This window comes from Dendrobates tinctorius, unplaced genomic scaffold (genome assembly GCF_039654945.1).
Source record: "Dendrobates tinctorius isolate UK_male_01 unplaced genomic scaffold, ASM3965494v1 ptg000056l, whole genome shotgun sequence".
Lineage (NCBI taxonomy): Eukaryota > Metazoa > Chordata > Amphibia > Anura > Dendrobatidae > Dendrobates > Dendrobates tinctorius.
The window spans coordinates 17,461,851-17,481,238 of NW_027361724.1; the positions used below are offsets into that span (position 1 = coordinate 17,461,851).

Consider the following 19,388-nt stretch of genomic DNA (forward strand, 5'->3'; position numbering starts at 1 on the left):
ATCTATGGGTCGGACACAGATCTCCCCGAAAATCTGCCTCCAGAAATTACTTTACATTAAAGGGGGAATTACCAATGTGAGATATGTAGATCGGACTGTCAGTCATTACATGTCTCACACTGGTAACGCCAACTTTTATTTTAAATAGGCACTGGAGGCAGATTCTCACAGAGATCAGTGTAAGACCAATAGATCTTAACAGCTCTCTTACGCTAGGTTCACATTACGTTAAGCAGCCCGTTCAACACATATCGCATTATGCTATACCCGCTAGCGCTAGATTCATCTGCGCTAGCAGTGATGGAGCCTCAGAAGCTGCAGCCCGCGTCCAAGGCTCTGTCAGTGAATGACGGCACATCGCGAACGTGTGCCGCTTTATGGCATGCGTCGCGATGCGCCCGACAATGGGGCTGAATGGCAGCATTAACGGACTGCGTTACACCGCGGTGTAACGCAGTCCACCTAATGGACTGCCTAAACGTAATGTGAACCCAGCCTTACATATGAAGAAAAACATGGATTTTGAGACTCTGGACATTGGATTGCAAATCTCAAGGTATCATTTCATTCAACTTCCCATGACCTGCGTGCCCATACTGATGGCCTAGGAGGGTTGATCATGCTGACCAATTCCCGTTAAAAGATGTTTCTTAGAAGAATCCACCTAAAAGAAGCAATTTGAACTTCTGTGTTTTGCCACAAGTTTTCTAAACCTGAGGATATAAAAAAAAAAAAAAAAAAAAGTTGTGTTTCAAAACCAGCTCTCTTGGTAGTAAGACTATGTTCACACGTATTTTTTCAGCTGTGTTTTACAGTACAGTACCATTGAAAAGAATTAGTCTTTCAAACGATGTAAAAGGAAGTTTTATGAGCAGATCCGGTCAAAACACTGAATATAGCCTTATGCTTCATGTATATTTACTGCAAAGAATAGGATTTCAAATCTCAGGATCCTGGTAATAAAAAAAACCTCTACACATTCCCACCATACAAAAAAGTGTACATTTCACACAAGGTTTCTATAAGGTATTAAGATAGCAAAAAAGTGGATGAGTTTTTACCACTATGGAATGTAAATCAGGATCAATTCTGCATATAAAAAAAAAAAAAATAAAAAAAAAATCAATAGAACAACAATGCTGATTTAACACAGCCACATTTATTCATGTGCGACTTGTTGCAGAACTGCAACTAAAACACAATATATGAAAGACAGGCCAGCAGATCTACAATTTCTTGCAAATTTAAGTTTCCTCATTGAAATGAAGGGTAAAATCCAAAATCCAGAATTTGGGGTGAGAGCCACACACAAAAAAAAGCAAGAACAGCCAATGTCCACATGGATTTCGCACAAAGAATAGATGCAGGACGTTAAAACTTACCCACATTGCTGGTACTGTAAAATCCGCACCGAATACATGTGTGAAACTGGCCTCACATATACAGATTTTCTGGGGAACCACAGAGCAAAAATTAGTCAGCATCACATCTAATCTTTGCTGCTAAATATGTGGTTTATGTATAGTAAGGCAAGACTGGGTTCGAACTGCACTTTTTAGAGAGGGTTGTTAAGAAAACAAAAAAATCCAGATATACAAATAATGACAGATAGCGCAGTAAGGCAGTAAGAAAATAAGAAAATCCAATTTTCTTTTTACATTTAGGGCCCCCCAGCAAACCCCCTGTGTAAGCAAATATGTTCAAACCTGTCTGGAAAGCTGAAAGAGTGTTGCTACTGGTAAATGACATTTTACATCTCCATGATTATTCAAAAAGGCACAATGTGTATTAACGCGTTCTATTTAGGCAATTTTAAAAGTACATCACGTATTCCTACGTAGGGGAATGAAGGCTCCTCTGATCTATGACTGTGGCTGCCCAGGAATGATGCAGGTGTGTGATGGCCTGTCTTCTGCTGACACCGTCAGGGCAACAATAGAGAACCCCTGCGGAGCGATTACAAAGTCAGTCTTGTCCATATTAACCACACTTATTACATACCGTACATTGTTTAAAAGGGGCTGCCTCAGAGGGATAGGCGATAACGGGGCTGCCTCAGAGGGATAGGCGATAACGGGGCTGCCTCAGAGGGATAGGCGATAACGGGGCTGCCTCATGAAACAAAGTTAAGTTTCAGGTCTTTCTTTCGGTTGCAGTGCCATTCATTCAAAAAAAAAAAAAAAAAAAAAAAACAACAATACTACAACCGAAATGGAAATCTGACAAACCCCACTGACTTGGAACCCATGATAGTCTATGGGGTAGCTCATGTCCTAATTTTTCTTTAGACCAAGTAGTCCTCACCGAAGCATGGAGTCGTGTCCGATATCGGTCAGAGTTTCGGCTCAAATTTGCCAATGCAAATCTATGGATCAGTGGGAAACAAAAAATAATAAATTGTGGACAGCACTTGGATTTCATCCCTGTGCCCTCTATTTTTTCCACAGATTGATAGAAAAAGCTGGAGAAATCTCCAAAAAAAAAAGAAGCTGAGGGTTTGTGACCACGATCAGAAATCCCATCCCCACTATGCGTCCAGAGACACCTGTGGATCACCCGCAGAGACGGACATGTTGCGTGTCTCTCCAGACCGCAGCATGTCAAGAGAAATTTCACCCATAGCGTCTAAAGTGCTGTCAATTCCAGATGGTAAGAAGTTGCACACGGACTAAACTCTGATGAGACGCTGATCAAAGACCCTGCTGAAACTCAGACCTATTTGTTTTGCATATGAGAAAAATCATTGATGTCTGAATGAGCCCTAAGACCATGTTCACATGTTCAGTATCTGTAAGCCAAACCCTGGAGTGTGTGATAAATACAGAAGTGGGGATGTGTTTCTAGACTTTTCCTCCGATTGTACCACTCCTGATAAAACTGACCAAATACGGATGTAAAATACTGACCAAATGCTAGATGCGTGCATATAGCTTAAGAGAAGAATCAGCAAGTTTCCGCAGAAGAAGCCGGCTATCTAATGTATAATTAAGGTTGTGCCAACTTTCTCCCATTAAGTGATGTTGGGGGAAGGAATGATCGGCCATATTGAAACTCAACATGTCCAATCATCTGTCATCACGGGAGATAGGGAATGTAGATTGTGAGCCTCAATGGGGACAGTGATGTCTGTAAAGAGATGAGGGATTAATGGCGCTACACAAGTAAAATAAATATGTGATGCCAACAAAACAAAAGGAGTCTGGTAGCCACTTACCGTACTTTCCTCTTCCCGTTGAAAACACAGACACGCTGAGCGTGCGTGTATGCGGAGGTCAGAAAGGAAGTTGGATGACTGTTATTGGAGCTTTGTGGCCAGCTTAATGGCTACATTACCAGTACTTTTTTTCTTGCTTATGTTCCCACTTTATCATTACTGGTTGTAAGGCTCAGGTACCAGGAGTTGTACAACCTTGGAATAAGTCCACCACCGGCCGGCTCCACACCAAGGACATGTATGGGACCGGCTACAGAACGCGGTCAATCCAACTGCAACCAGAACAATCCTGAGCCTGCGGGAGAGCGCCACAAATGCTAACAGGAGGCGTTAACGTAAGGAAAATGCGGGGAGAGTAAACATTTACGGAGAGGGAGCTAATTGTAGCGGTTAGTGGAGGGTCATTAGCTGAGGAGTCAGATGACTGCTTACAAATGAGCTGGGACAGAAATCAGGAGCTCCTTGGATAGGACATGCGTTTCCTTTGTGGAAGTGCCCGGCTGACATTCCGGATCCCTTCTGTAAGGAGTACCAGCGAAGTTCCTACAGGACGCGTTCTGGGGACATCCGGCACCAGCACACGTCAGAACCGTCACTTTCTGCCCCCAAGGTATCTACATACGGGAGGAATCACTCACAATGACATTCCTATGGCATGAGCCTGCCGGATACTTCCCTCATACAACTTCCAAGGTGCCAGATCTTTGACAGGCCTTAAAGGGATAGAGGAAACCACAAGTGGGATCAGCATCTGCTAGGCAGCTCATTGTCCTCTGTTATCAGTTATCATGGGGGGGATGCTTCAATGCAAGAACAAAACAAAAACATTATAATTGTATGCCCTCCATGATCAAGTGGTGGGCACCTACTGGATACAGTGCAGATGTAGCAGAGCTGTTTGTCACTTGCAGCCCCAGAGAGGCAGATGTACAGAGTAGCATCAGATGACAAGCTCGGATATAACATGTCACACACACAGTGCTCAGAGTGTTATTACCCCAGAGAGGGGCAATTACAGGGATAATATGCACGACAGCTGCAAGCAGATAACATGCCCAGCACTATGCTGTCCTGCGGAGCAGCGGTCGCTCACCTCTCCGTTACACCGGGGTCCTCCTAGTGCCGGGTCACTGCAGCCCCATGCCTCTGCTCCGCCGCCACCGCCGCTGTCTGTGTTCTCAGGTCCCAGCTGCTTAGAGGAGGAGGAGGAGGAGCTGGACGTGACCCCGCCCCCGGGGAGGGGCCTGAGTGGGGGAGCCTGGGATCTTGATTAACTCCTGCAGAGCAGATACAATCTGTCCCAGGAATCCTGATGCCTCGGGGTCGGGTTACCGTCTGGAGGTCTGTGCTGATACCAGGAGCAGGCAGGAAAGGGAGAGAAATGGAAAATGAAATGTTGTAGCAAAAAAAAAAATAACACAATGATTCTCCTGATCACATGTTTTCATGCTGCGACTCATGGCAGAGTTGCCAATTTGTCTTTTTATTTTTTCTGGACAGACAATATATTTTACAAACACATTGGAAAACCGTAGTAAACTCAGATTCAGCATCTCTGATGTCACACAATGCGATAGATAAGTCGAGGAAAAATGTCATTTTACAAGGTTCACAAGTGTCGCTTATGATGACTGATCCCGGCCATGTTGGGCTATGCCCAAACATGCAATTGACCTAATTCAGACATGCGTATTTTCAGCCTGTACAAATGCAAGGGGATGTGGTAATTCTGAGGAACACATTCACACAAGGAGCGAAGGTCCATGAGAAAAAACGCAACCTGCACTAATCTGATGTCTTTTCGGTTCACATTCATTACAAAGTGCATGAAAAAATGGATGCGATGTGGACACCATCCTTACGGGATCTGATTTTAACGAATCCATGGCACTTATTACGTTCTATTTAATCTTGTAACATTTTTTTAATTTGTTGATCAGTGATGAGCGAATGTGCTGGGATAAGGTGTTATCTGAGCATGCTCCAGTGCTGACGGAGTGTCTTCAGCGTGCTCGAAAAACGCCATACCCGAGCACATTCGCTCATCGCTATTGTTGATGGATAAAAACGGATGCTTTGTGGATGACAATATGGATGTAAAAAGCAATTTGTTATTGCTTTTGCTTCTTTTTCTGGAGCAACAGTGATTCTAAGGGTTTAGGAGACTCATCTATACATTTCATTGTGTACACAAATAAAAGGATGCAATACAGACGCCATCCGTTTTTAACAAGTCCAGTGCAAAGTTTTGCTTGAAAAATTAATTGTGCCTTTTATTATTTTTTATTGTTAATGTAAAAAAATGGATGTCATGCAGATGTGAAAAATGGACATATGGATGGCACTCTGACTACAATACGGAGGATGACAAAACATCCATTTCCTGGTGAACTTAGCCTCAGACCTCATTTAAATGTCCATCTTTCACTTACTACTTACAACTCTACGGATTGCTCACATTCTAAGTGAGGGGGGACATACAGTTTGCAAAAAACTCTTTTTGCAAACTGTATGTCCCCCCCCCTTGAGCTGAAATCAAGGAAGCTGAATAAATGATAGATGATTTTTCTAATTTTGGTTCTAGACATTACCACAATGAATTTTAAACAAAACAATTCAGATGCAGTTGAAGTTCAGACTTTCAGCTTTCATTTGAGGGTATCCACATTAAAATTGGATGAAGGGTTTAGGAGTTTCAGCTCCTTAACATGTGCCACCCTGTTTTTAAAGGGACCAAAAGTAATTGGACAGATTAAAGAATTGTAAATCAAATGTTCATTTCTAGTACTTGGTTGAAAACCCTTTGTCGGCAATGACTGCCTGAAGTCTTGAACTCATGGACATCACCAGACGCTGTGTTTCCTCCTTTTTGACGCTCCGCCAGGCCTTCACTGTGGTGGTTTTCAGTTGCTGTTTGTTTGTGGGCCTTTCTGTCTGAAGTTTAGTCTTTAACAAGTGAAATGCATGCTCAATTGGCTTGAGATCAGGTGACTGACTTGGCCATTCAAGAATATTCCACTTCTTTGCTTTAATAAACTCCTGGGTTGCTTTGGCTTTGTTTTGGGTCATTGTCCATCTGTAGTATGAAACGATGACCATTCAGTTTGGCTGCATTTGGCTGGATCTGAGCACACAGTATGGCTCTGAATACCTCAGAATTCATTCGGCTGCTTCTGTCCTGTGTCACATCATCAATAAACAATAGTGACCCAGTGCCACTGGCAGCCATGCATGCCCAAGCCATCACACTGCCTCCGCCGGGTTTTACAGATGATGTGGTATGCTTTGGATCATGAGCTGTACCACGCCTTCGCCATACTTTTCTCTTTCCATCATTCTGGTAGAGGTTGATCTTGGTTTCATCTGTCCAAAGAATGTTCTTCCTGAACTGTGCTGGCTTTTTTAGATGTTTTTTAGCAAAGTCCAGTCTAGCCTTATGATTCTTGATGCTTATGAGTGGCTTGCACCGTGCAGTGAACCCTCTGTATTTACTTTCATGCAGTCTTCTCTTTATGGTAGATTTGGATATTGATACGCCTACCTCCTGGAGAGTGTTGTTCACTTGGTTGGCTGTTGTGAAGGGGTTTCTCTTCACCATGGAGATTATTCTGCGATCATCCAACACTGTTGTCTTCCGTGGGCACCCAGGTCTTTTTGCATTGATGAGTTCACCAGTGCTTTCTTTCTTTCTCAGGATGTACCAAACTGTAGATTTTGCCACTCCTAATGTTGTAGCAAATTCTCAGATGGGTTTTTTCTGTTTTTGCAGCTTAACCCCTTCCTGACATCAGACGTACTATCCCGTCCATGGGACCCGGGCCCCTATGCCAATGGACGGGATAGTACGTCTACCGCTATCAGCGGCGCCCACGTGGTGAGCGTCGCTGATCGCGGCCGGGTGTCAGCTGATTATCACAGCTGACACCCGGCACTATGTGTCAGGGGCGGTCACGGACCGCCCCCGACACGTTAACCCCTTGCACACCACGATCAAACACGATCGCGGTGTACCGGGGGATAAAGGGAAGCATCGGCAGGGAGGGGGCTCCCTCCGTGCTTCCCTGAGCCCCCCACGGCAGCGCAATGTGCAGCGCTGCTGCGGGGGTCTCTTTCCCTACAGGCCCCCGAATCCAAGATGGCGATGGGGGCCTTCGGGGGCCTGTAGGGAGCTGACTTCCTCTGCCTGCAAAGCGCAGGCATGAGGAAGTCTGCAGAACTGCCTGTGACAGATTGCTGATCTGTCACAGTGATCTGTGATGTGACAGATCAGCAATCTGTCACAGGACAGTGATGTCCCACCTGGGACTATGTAATAAAGTTAAAAAAAAAGTGTTAAAATAATTTAAAAAAAATCGCCAAATAAATTAGAAAAAAAAAATATTCCCCCAATAAATCCATTTTTTTAAAATAAAAAAAAGCAATAAAAGTACACATATTAGGTATCGCCGCGTCCGTAACGACCTGCCCTATAAAACTATCCCATTAGTTAACCCCTTTAGCGAACCCCTTAAAAAATAAAAATAGAAAACAAAGCAAAAAATAATGATTTATTATCATACCGCCAAACAAAAAGTGCAGTAACGCGCGATCAAAAAGACGCATATAAATAGCCATGGTACCGCTGAAAACGTCATCTTGTCCCGCAAAAACGAGCCACCATACAGCATCGTCAGTGAAAAAATAAAAAAGTTATAGCTTGCAGAATAAAGCGATACAAAAATAATTTTCATTGCATAAAACCGACAAAACATAAAAAAACGACCTAAATGAGGTATCGCTGTAACCGTACTGACCCGAAGAATAAAACCGCTTTATCAATTTTACCGGACGCGGAACGGTGTAAGCGCAGCCCCCCAAAAGATATTCATGAAATGCTGGTTTTTGTTCATTCTGCGTCCCAAAAATCGGAATAAAAAGCGATCAAAAAAGTCACGTGCCCGAAAATGGTACCAATAAAAACGTCAACTCGTCCCGCAAAAAAATAAGACCTCATATGACTCAGTGAGTCAAAATACGGAAAAATTATAGCTCTCAATATGTGGTGATGCAAAAACTATTTTTACAATAAAAAGCGTCTTTTAGCGTGCGACAGCTGCCAAAAATAAATACCGCCATAAATAGTAAATCAAAGCCCCCTTTATCACCCCCTTAGTAACAGAAAAATAATAAAATTAAAAGAAAATGTATTTATTTCCATTTTCCCATTAGAGTTAGGGCTAGGGTTAGGGCCAGGGTTAGGGTTAGGGCTAGGGCTAGGGTTAGGGCTAAGGTTAGGGTTAGGGCTGAGATTAGGGTTAGGGGTGTGTTGGCGTTAGGGTTGTAGTTAGAATTGGGGGTTTCCACTGTTTGGGCACATCAGGTGCTCTCCAAATGCAACATGGGGTCTGATCTCAATTCCAGCCAATTCTGAGTTGAAAAAGTCAAATGGTGCTCCTTCCCTTCCAAGCTCTGCCATGCGCCCAAACAGTGTTTTACCCCCACATGTAGGGTATCAGCCTACTCAGGACAAATTGCAAAACAACTTTTGGGGTCCGATTTCTCCTGTTACCGTTAGGAAAATAAAAAATTGGGGGCAAAAATATCTTGTGGAAAAAAATATTTTTTTTTATTTTCACGCCCGGGCGTTATAAACTTCTGTGAAGCACTTGGGGGTTCAAAGTGCTCACCACACATCTAGATAAGTTCCGTGGGGGGTCTAGTGTCCAAAATGGGGTCACTTGTGGGGAGTTTCAATAGTTTAGGTAGATTAGGGGCTCTCCAAACGCACATGACACCCGCAGACCATTCCATCAAAGTCTGCATTCCAAAACGTCACTACTTCCATTCCAAGCCCCGACGTGTGCCCATACAGTAGTTTTCTCCCACAAATGGGGTGTCAGCGTACTCAGGACAAATTGGACAACAACTTTTGGGGTTCAATTTCTCCTGTTACCCTTGGGAAAATAAAAAAATTGGGGACTAATTGATCATGTTTGTGGAAAAAATACGATTTTTTTATTTTCATGCCCGGGCATTATAAACTTCTGTGAAGCCCTTGGGAGTTCAAAGTGCTAACCACACATCTAGATAAGTTCCTTGGGGGGTCTAGTTTCCAAAATGGGGTCATTTGTGGGGGGGTTTCCACTGTTTAGGTACATTAAGGGCTCTCCAAAGGCAACATGACACCCGCAGACCATTCCATCAAAATCTGCATTCCAAAACGTCACTACTTCCCTTCCGAACCCCAACGTGTGCCCATACAGGAGTTTTCTCCCACAAATGGGGTGTCAGCGTACTCATGACAAATTGGAAAACAACTTTTGGAGTGCAATTTCTCCTGGTACCCTTGGGAAAATAAAAAAATGGTGACTAAAAGATCATGTTTGTGGAAAAAATACGAATTTTTTATTTCCACGCCCGGGCGTTATAAACTTCTGTGACGCACTGGAGGGGTCAAAGTGCTCACCACACATCTAGATAAGTTCCTTGGGGGTCTAGTTTCCAAAATGGTGTCATTTGTGGGGGGTTTCTACTGGTTTGGTACATCAGGGGCTTTCCAAACGCGACATGGTGTCAGATCTTAATTCCAGCCAAAAACGTCAAATGGCGCTGCTTCCCTTCCGAGCTCTGCCATGCGCCCAAATAGTGGTTTACCCGCACATGTGGGGTATCAGCGTACTCAGGACAAATTGCACAATACCTTTTAGGGCCCTGTTACCCTTGGAAAAATAAGAATTGAGGGTGAAAAGATCATTTTTGTGGAAAAAATATGATTTTTTAATTGTACAGCTGTATGTTATAAACTTCTATGAAGCCCTTGGGGGTTAAAAGTTCTCACCACACATCTAGATAAGTTCCTTGGGGGGTCTAGTTTCCAAAATGGTGTCATTTGTGGGGGGTTTCCACTGTTTTGGTACATCAGGGGTTTTCCAATCGCGACATGGTGTCCAATCTCAATTCCAGCCAAAAACGTCAAATGGCGCTGCTTCCCTTCCGAGCTCTGCCATGCGCCCAAATAGTGGTTTACCCCCACATGTGGGGTATCAGCTTACTCAGGACAAATGGCAAAATAACTTTTAGGGTCCTGTTACCCTTGGGAAAATAAAAATTGGGGTGAAAAGATCATTTTTGTGGATAAAATATGATTTTTTAATTGTACCGCTGTACGTTATAAACTTCTGTGAAGCCCATGTGGGTTCCAAGTTATCACCACATATCTAGATAAGTTCCTTGGGGGGTCTAGTTTCCAAAATGGGGTCACTTGTGGGGGGTTTCCACTGTTTAGGTACATCAGGGGCTCTCCAAACGTGACATGGCGTCCGATCTGAATTCCAGCCAATTTTTCATTGAAAAAGTCAAACGGCGCTCCTTCCCTTCTGAGCTCTGCCATGCGCCGAAACAGTGGTTCCCCCAACATATCAGGTATCAGCGTACTCAGGACAAATTGCACAATAACTTTTGCAGTCCAATTTGTCCTGTTACCCTTGGTAAAATAAAAAAAATTGAACCTGAAGTATTTTTTTTGTGAAAAAAAGTTAGATATTCATTTTTTTTTAAATATTCAAAAAATTCCTGTGACGCACCTAAAGGGTTAATAAACTTCTTGAATGTGGTTTTGAGCACCTTAAGGGGTGCGGTTTTTAGAATGGTGTCACTTTTGGGTATTTTCTATCATATAGACCCCTCAAAGTGGCTTCAAATGTGATGTGGTCCGTAAAAATAAAATGGTGTTGCAAAAATGAGAAATTGCTGGTCAATTTTTAACCCTTATAACTTCCTAACAAAAAAATTTTTGGTTCTAGAATTGTGCTGATGTAAAGTAAACATGTGGGAAATGTTACTTATCAAGTTTTTTGTGTGCCGTATCTCTGTGATTTACGGGCATAAAAATTCAAAGTTGGAAAATTGCGAAATTTTCAAAATTTTTGCCAAATTTCCATTTTTTTCACAAATAAACGCAAGTTATTTGAAAGAAATTTTACCACTATCATGAAGTACAATATGTCACGAGAAAACAATGTCAGAATCACCGGGATCCATGGAAGCGTTCCAGAGTTATGACCTCATAAAGGGACAGTGGTCAGAATTGTAAAAATTGGCCCGGTCATGAACGTGCAAACCACCCTTGGGGGTGAAGGGGTTAAGGATGGCTTGTTTCACCTGCATGGAGAGCTCCTTTGACCGCTTGTTTCCTTCACAGCAAAACCTTCCAAATGCAAGCACCACACCTCAAATGAACTCCAGGCGTTTTATCTGCTTAATTGAGAATGACATAACGAAGGAATTGCCCACACCTGTCCATGAAATAGCCTTGGAGTCAATTGTCCAATTACTTTTGGTCCCTTTAAAAACAGGGTGGCACATGTTAAGGAGCTGAAACTTTAATGTGGATACCCTCAAATGAAAGCCAGAACTTCAACTGCATCTGAATTGTATTGCTTAAAATTCATTGTGGTAATGTCTAGAACCAAAAATTAGAAAAATGTTGTCTCTGTCCAAATATATATGGACCTAACTGTATATCTGCCCTATTGAGGGCACAGTAAAGTACTGCAGTGTGCAGTGTAATTGCTGTGTACTGCAGAAAGTCTGCGCATTGGAGGCAGTGAGGGAAGCAGAACGCCGGGGAACGGGACCGAGGTGAGTATGTGTTGTTTATTTTTTTTCATGTGTATTGGATGTTTGGGTGGGCATGGGGAGGCTATGGGGGTGTCATGCTGCACAAGGGGTGGCTATGGGGGTGTTGTGCTGCACAAGGGGATGCTATGGGGGCATAGGATTCTCCGGTGGGCCTAGGCACTGACACCTGCTGGCATATGGGCCAGCAGCTGCCTAGGGCCCCTGCTGCTCCAGGGCCCCCCAGCCAGTTGTGTGTCGCTAATAGCGGCACACCCAGCTGCTATGGAGCCCCTGAGTCAAGGGGGTCCGCCCTGTGCTAGCGGAGCAGCAGCTGGAGGCAGAAGCCTGTCCCCGCTGCTAAAGATAAATTAATTTTCACGCTTCCCCACTCCCCCATGGGCATGGAGAGGAGTGATTATCATTTAACTTTAATAGTGGGCAGTGTTAGCCGCAGGCTAACACTGCCCACATGTACATGCAGCTGCATCGGGGTCCCGGAGGTGGGCCCTACAGGACGGCTCACCCTGAGGCAATCAGCGGGCAGAAGCTATCCATGCAGCTTGGCAGCAGAGCTTCAGGGATTAGATGGAGTCCTGCTTCCTGCCCGGCACTTCCTGTCTGACACAGTGCACTGGATAACGTCATCATTCGTGCTGCTTCAGACAGCTGACGGCGAGGATGATGCTGTCGGGATGTGCTGCGGCTGCGGAGAGGTGAGTGGACGTGATGCTGTATGTATGTGGTGTGATGCTTTGTATGTGTGTGAGAGTGGTGCGGTGCTTTGTGTGTGTGTGGGAGAGAGTGGTGCGGTGCTGTGTGTGTATTGGAGATGAGCAGTGATGGGGGTGGTGGATAGGACGATGGGGGTGGTGGGGAATGAGGCAATTATGGAGGTGTTGAAATGGGCAATGATGGGGGTGGTGGGGGAGAAAGCAGTGATGGTTGTGGTGGAAATGACAATGATGGTAGTGGTGGAAAGGACAATGGTGGTGGTGGGGGAGGAGGCAATGATTGAGGTGGTGGAAACAGCAATGATAGGAGTGGTGGTGGAGAAGGCAATGATGGAGGTGGTGATGAGGTCAATGATGGGGATGGAGGTGGAGAGGGGCTGCATTATACCCTATGAGGCGGGCAGCATTATACCTTATGAGGGGGGCTGCATTATTCTTTATGAGGGGTTACATTATATTCCATGGGGGACTGCATTATATTCTGTTTGGGGGCTGCATTATTCTCTCAGGAGACTACATTATATACTGGGGGTGCTACATCATACTATATGAGGGGGGCAGCATTATGCCCTATGAGGGGGCTACAGTATACTCTAGGGGGGCTGCATTATGCTCTGAGGAGGCTACATTATATTCTGTGGTGGGGCTGAATTATACCTTGCATTATATTCTATGAGAGGGGGCTGCATTATATTCTATGAGGGGCTACTTTATATACTATGAGGAGGCTATATTGTAGAGCCTATGAGGGGGCTACTTTTTTTTCTATGAGGAGGCTACCCAGGGGTGTAACTACTGAAGTAGCAGGGGTCGCAGCTGCGACGGGGCCCCAGAGTGGTTAGGAGCCCGCCCAGTCCAGCAAAGAAGCAGCTGGCTTCATGTGGGACCTGGGCTTCCATCACATCCTGCGCCCCCTCCTCCAGTATGGACTCGGTTATTCCTCCCCCTGACCTGTGCACTCCACTCCCCAGTGTCTCACGTGATGGAGGATGAGACCTGCTACCATCACTCAAAGCCGACACCTCAGTGACCCCAGACTACAGGGTCCTTGGCCCCGTGACTACAGAGTGCAGGGGGAAGGCACGCACAATGGCTGTTCTGTGCGCACAGAACCTGTGATGAGGTCACAGGTGGGGAGGAGTCAGGGGTCTCAAGATCAGGGACCTCAGTGTGTGCAGGACTCTGCTGTGCTGGTTGTCATGGTGCTGGGAGAGGGTAAGTTTATGTGTGGGGTCAGGAGGGGTTTACAGTTTAGATGTAGCAGAGCTGTGTGTGTACATGGTGTACGGAGCAGAGCCGTGTGTGTACGAAGTGTATGGAGCGCAGCCGTGTGTGTACGAGGTGTACGGAGCAAAGCCCTGTGTGTATGAGGTGTCCGGAGCAGAGCCATGTGTGTACGAAGTGTACGGGGCGTAGCCGTGTGTGTACGAGCTGTATGGAGCGGAGCCGTCTGTGTACGAGGTGTGCGGAGCCGCGTGTGTATGAGGTGTACGGAGCGGAGATGTGTGTGTACGAGGTGTACGGAGTATAGATGTGTGTGTATGAGGCGTACGGAGTGGAGCCGCGTGTGTACGAGGTGTACGGAGCGGAGCGCGCGTGTATGAGGTGTATGGAGCCACGTGTTTACGAGGTGTACAGAACGGAGATGTGTGTGTATTTTGGCATGGGGGGCCCCATTTGAAAGTTTGCACCGGGGCCCATAACTTTGTAGTTGCACCACTGAGGCTACCCCAACCCTTGCTACATAATTAAGACGTGTACTACCTTATATTATACCCTGATATTAGCGTGTTTTACCACACAATTGGGGGTCTTGTATTTATTTCTATGTAGCTACATAGTCAGCCCCAAGAATGATTTTCTCTGGTGGGCCCAAAGTGCTCCTGTCCAACGCTGTACGGGGGTGTTGTGCTGCACAAGGGGAGGCTATGGGGTGACATGCTGCACATGGGGAGGCTATGGCTGTTTCATGCTGTATATAGAGTGGCTATGGCGGCCTCATGCAGTGTATATAGGGAGGCTGTGTGGGGCTCATGCAGTGTATATGGGGAGGCTGTGAAGGGCTCATGTAGTGTATATGGGGAGGCTGCGAGGGGCTCATGATGTATATGGGGAGGCTGTGTGGGGCTCATGCCACATATGGGGGTGGCTGTGTGGGGCTCATGTCACATATGGGGGAAGCTGTGTGGGGCTCATGCCGCATATGGGGGAGGCTGTGTGGGGCTCATGCCGCATATAAGGCGCTGTTGGGGGGCTCATATGATATGCAGAAGGGGCTGTATTCGGGTTCAAACGATATATAGGGGGATGTCAGTATACTTAATTCTGCTCAATATTAAGTGATACAATTAATATTAATATAAATATCAATAACTAGCTGAAGAGCCCGGCGCTGCCCGGGCATAGTAACTAACTGTGGTTAGTTATAGCAAATTATAATCATCCTCCATCCCATAGCCCCGTGCCCATATACCCATCATACATATCCACGATCCCATAGGCCCGTGCCCATATACCCATCATACATATCCTCCATCCCATAGTCGAGTGCCCATATACCCATCACACATCCTCCATCCCATAGTCCCATGCCCATATACCCATCACACATCCTCCATCCCATAGTCCCATGCCCATATACCCATCATACATATCCTCCATCCCATAGTCCCGTGCACATATACCTGTCATACATATCCGCCATCCCATAGTCCCGTGCCCATATACCCGTCATACATATCCTCCATCCCATAGTCCAGTGCCCATATACCCATCACACATCCTCCATCCCATAGTCCCGTGCCCATATAACCGGTCATACATATCCTCCATCCCATAGTCCAGTGCCCATATACCCATCACACATCCTCCATCCCATAGTCCCTGTCATGATCCAGGATGGGGTTTCGCTTTGACCCGTCCTGGTCAGACTGGGGGTTAATTGTTCTGCCTCTCTCTGGCAGAGGGTGGCTATTTAATGCTCACTGGACCTAGATCCGGTGTCAGTTATACTCCTGCCCTCCGCTGTTAGTTGACCTCTTGTATACGTGTGCCTTGTGCCTGATAACTTGTTGCTTGTTTGGTTGTGATCCGGTTCTGTCCCAGTTACGAGTTCTGCCTGCCCCTCTTGTACCGCACCGCTTTCTCGTGTATGACTCTCTGCTTGTGACTCAACTACTCTCTGCTCGTCCCTTTGGTACCGCACCGCCCTCTTGTGTATGACCTTTGGCTTTGTCTGACCTCCCGTATGTTTATCCCTCCTGTACCTCGTTTGCCCGTACTGTGTATGAACTCCGTTTTGCCCGACTCTGAGTTTTCTATCTTCTCTGAAAGCTGGACGCTAAGCCCCGCCCCCTTGCAGTCACAAGACCGTAGGTCCTGTGCCGGCTTGCTAACCTTCAGCGTTCAGGTCCTGTGCATCTGTACTTTCTGGATGTTCCTGTCCCCAGGGGTCCCTACAGTGCGGGTGAGTCCCTGCTCAGCGGAGGCTATACGCCTGCACTGTCAGGATCCTGATAGTCCGGTGCCCATATACCCATCATACATATCCTCCATCCAATAGTCCAGTGCCCATATACCCATCACACATCCTCCATCCCATAGTCAACCATTATGACATCATAATGAGCAGTGGGGCTTGCAACCTATGATGACATCAGTGTCACCATGGCAACCATTATGACATCATAATGAGGGGCGGGGCTTGATACACACACACTTTTTCCCCATTATGTAGATAGGGGCAAAATTGTTTGGTGAATTGGAACGCGCGGGGTTAAAATTTCGCCTCACAACATAGCTTAGGACGCTCTTGGGGTCCAGACGTGTGACTGTGCCAAATTTTGTGGCTGTAGCTGCGACGGTGCGGATGCCAATCCCGGACATACACACACACACACACATACATACACACACTTGAGCTTTACATATTAGATATAATAATTATAATATATCGATATTAATATTGAGTAGAATAATGGTTCGGCCCTCCTCAAGTCACGGCCTCTCATGTGGCCCCTCAGGAAAATTAATTGCCCACCCCGGATCTAGCTCCATGTTCAACTTTTGTGAGCCTGCCCGCATAGGAGAGGTGCAGGAACCGCTGCTATTTACATTACGTAATTCGGATCAGGCTAGCGTGTGTTGCAATTCTATTCACTCGGACCTCAGGTGAGATATTAGTGTTTTTCAAAATGCTCAAAAAAAGCAAAAGAGACATAAAAAATCTTTGAATTTGCATAGATGAATCAAACATTGGTAATTCTGATGTAATTGGCACAAAATCCAGCAGCAAGGCAAAAGAGAAAAGATGAAAAAATAACACAAATTAGGTATTGGGGCCTGCAGCAGTTTATATAGTACAACACCCTCTGTACTATTTAGATCTTTTTTGTATCTTGTATCTATCCAAATACCAAAACCATCTTAAAAACCCCATGAGCTTCATGCTTTCAGAAGTAATGTGTCAAGACTCAGCTGTCGGGTGACCTGGGACCATGGGTTCGTTCCCTGTCCCTACCACTAGTGGGCACCCTAGCTCGCCCTGTTCGCCGTGATACTTCTGAAGGTGAAGATGCCAGGGCCGCCACCCTTGTCTTATCTACTGAATTAGCCCTCCATCTGTTCTCTTCCCTCATCCAGAGAAGAGGGGCGCTACCGCGTACCGCAGTACACCAACCTGACAGACAAGGCTACAAAAACAAGGGGGTAACTGAAAATACCAGGCATACAAATATTCACTCACAAATAACAGAGGAATGCAGCGGGGAGTGAAGGATGGGGGAATAACCCAAGTAAGATGAGGAAAGGGAATTATCACACTTACCACACAACAATCACAGATAACTCCTCCAAACCTCCTTCTCATATGAACACCTCTCATCCTAAACCATGCAGCAAATGCTAGCTCTGACATGGGATTGAATCAAGACTCAGATTAAAAAGGGGATGGGAGTGGCTAACTAAGGTCAGCTGAGAGCTCAGAGTTTCCAACGTGGCTGATTAACCTCTGTTCTGCGAAAATAAATAAACACCATTAAAAAGAAGTGCTTTTTCTTAGCACAAGAGTAGGACTGTTAAGACGCTGCGGTCTTCTGGCTCCTCTCTATTGTGGTAACCCTGTGACATAAAGGTTATTAACATTTCTGGGGGCCGTGTTTTTACTACTTTTAAGCCCCCAACACACAATTGAGTTATTGAACTAATGATCTTTTGGCCGACAGGTATCTCTCTTGACTCCCCCGTTTACAGGAACACTCGGCTTGGCCTTGTGTTTCTGTGTTCTCTATGAGAGTCACTGCCAAACTCCTCTGGAAGAAGTTTATGTCCCAGAGAACAAAAGTGTTGGAATATGTTTGGTGCAACAACTCCATTCCTGTCTATGAGTGTTCAGTTGCTAGATTTGTATGCTGTTCATAAAGTTAAAACAAAAAAAACTCTCAGATGCTCACACAGACAGAGCATGTGACTGTGTTTCCTGTTTTTCCTGTGTCTGTGTATGAGAGAAGCAGTCTGCTGCAGATGATGCACAGATAGAGACACACAAACTGTCACGCCGTGCCCACATACTCACCCGGCCTCCGCTCCCACGCCGTCTCTGCGTACTCACCCGGCCATCGCTCCCACGCCACAGCCGCCCGACGACGACAGCAGTCACCTCTGACAGGCGCGTGGCCGCCGTCGTCTCTGCATGCAATGCGCATGCGCCATAGGTCGCGGCCGCGCCTCCCTTCTGCCTCTTGCGCTCCGGCTGTGCCCTGACCCGGAAGCACCCCCTGACCAATGGCAGACCAGACAGGGGCATATCAGGCCTCTTCCCCCTGAGGGAAGTGCCTGTTCGTTGTGTTTCCTAGCACACTGGGCCCTGCTTCTTCGTGTGCTCTCTGCAGTCTCACACTCCCGTTCTCGTGTTCTCCCTGAAGCAGCCTTGCAGTCCTGCTATCAGTCCCCCCTGCTGCACTCCTGTCCTGCCTCCGGTGTTCCTGTTCCATCCTGCTCCAGTCCTGCCGTCCTACTCCAGTCCTGCCGTCCGGTGTTCCTGTTCCATCCTGCTCCAGTCCTGCCGTCCTACTCCAGTCCTGCCTCCGGTGTTCCTGTTCCATCCTGCTCCCGTCCTGCTGTCCTACTCCAGTCCTGCCTCTGGTGTTCCTGTTCCATCCTGCTCCAGTCCTGCTGTCCCACTCCAGTCCTGCCTCCGGTGTTCCTGTTCCAACCTGCTCCAGTCCTTCCGTCCTCCTCTAGTCCTGTCTCCTGTGTTCCTGCTCCAGCCATCCCTCCACGTTCCAGTCTACTCTCTTACTCCATTCCTGTCTCCTGTGTTCCAGCTCCGTCCTGTCATTTACACTTCTGTCCCTCCACGTTCCAGTCTACAGTCTTATTCCACTCCTGTCTCCAGTGTGCCAGCTCTGTTCTGCCATCTACACTTTAGTCCCACACTCCTACTCCAGTCCATCCTGAGCCGCCCCTCTCGGTGCCAGCTACCGTGGTACTTGAACCCCTTGGCCTGCTCCTAAAGGTTCCTGTATAGGGGTCGGTTCCACCTGGCAGCTCGCCCGGGGCCCCTCGGTGCAACGGCCCAGAGGGTCCACTCCTGGAGATTCCGGCTCCAGACCAGCTACGCTAACACAAATAATTATTCCTGATATATTAAGCTTATCATATATTGTTCCTTATTGTTCCTGAATAAGAAGCTCTGTTGTCATACGCTTGGAGAGTATCCTGAATAATCCGCTGTCAACAGGTTATGGGTCCAGAGTGACACAGAACCCCAGAGTAACACAGCAACAGAAGTCCAGAGCAAAAGCAGCACAGAGCAACAGAGAAGATGTCCACTAGCAGCAATCCTG

The 19,388-nt window shown here is 46.3% G+C and overlaps 1 protein-coding gene across 1 annotated transcript in view; it reads right to left on the bottom strand.

Annotated features, from left to right (window-relative positions):
* The window catches only part of SH3BP4 (SH3 domain binding protein 4), a 40,188-nt gene extending 35,723 nt beyond the window's left edge, over positions 1-4,465 (bottom strand). The window contains exon 1 of the mRNA XM_073577573.1: positions 4,308-4,465. The gene's annotated coding sequence lies outside the window, so the exon portion shown is untranslated. The remainder of the gene's footprint in view (positions 1-4,307) is intronic.
* Positions 4,466-19,388: the final 14,923 nt, after the last annotated feature.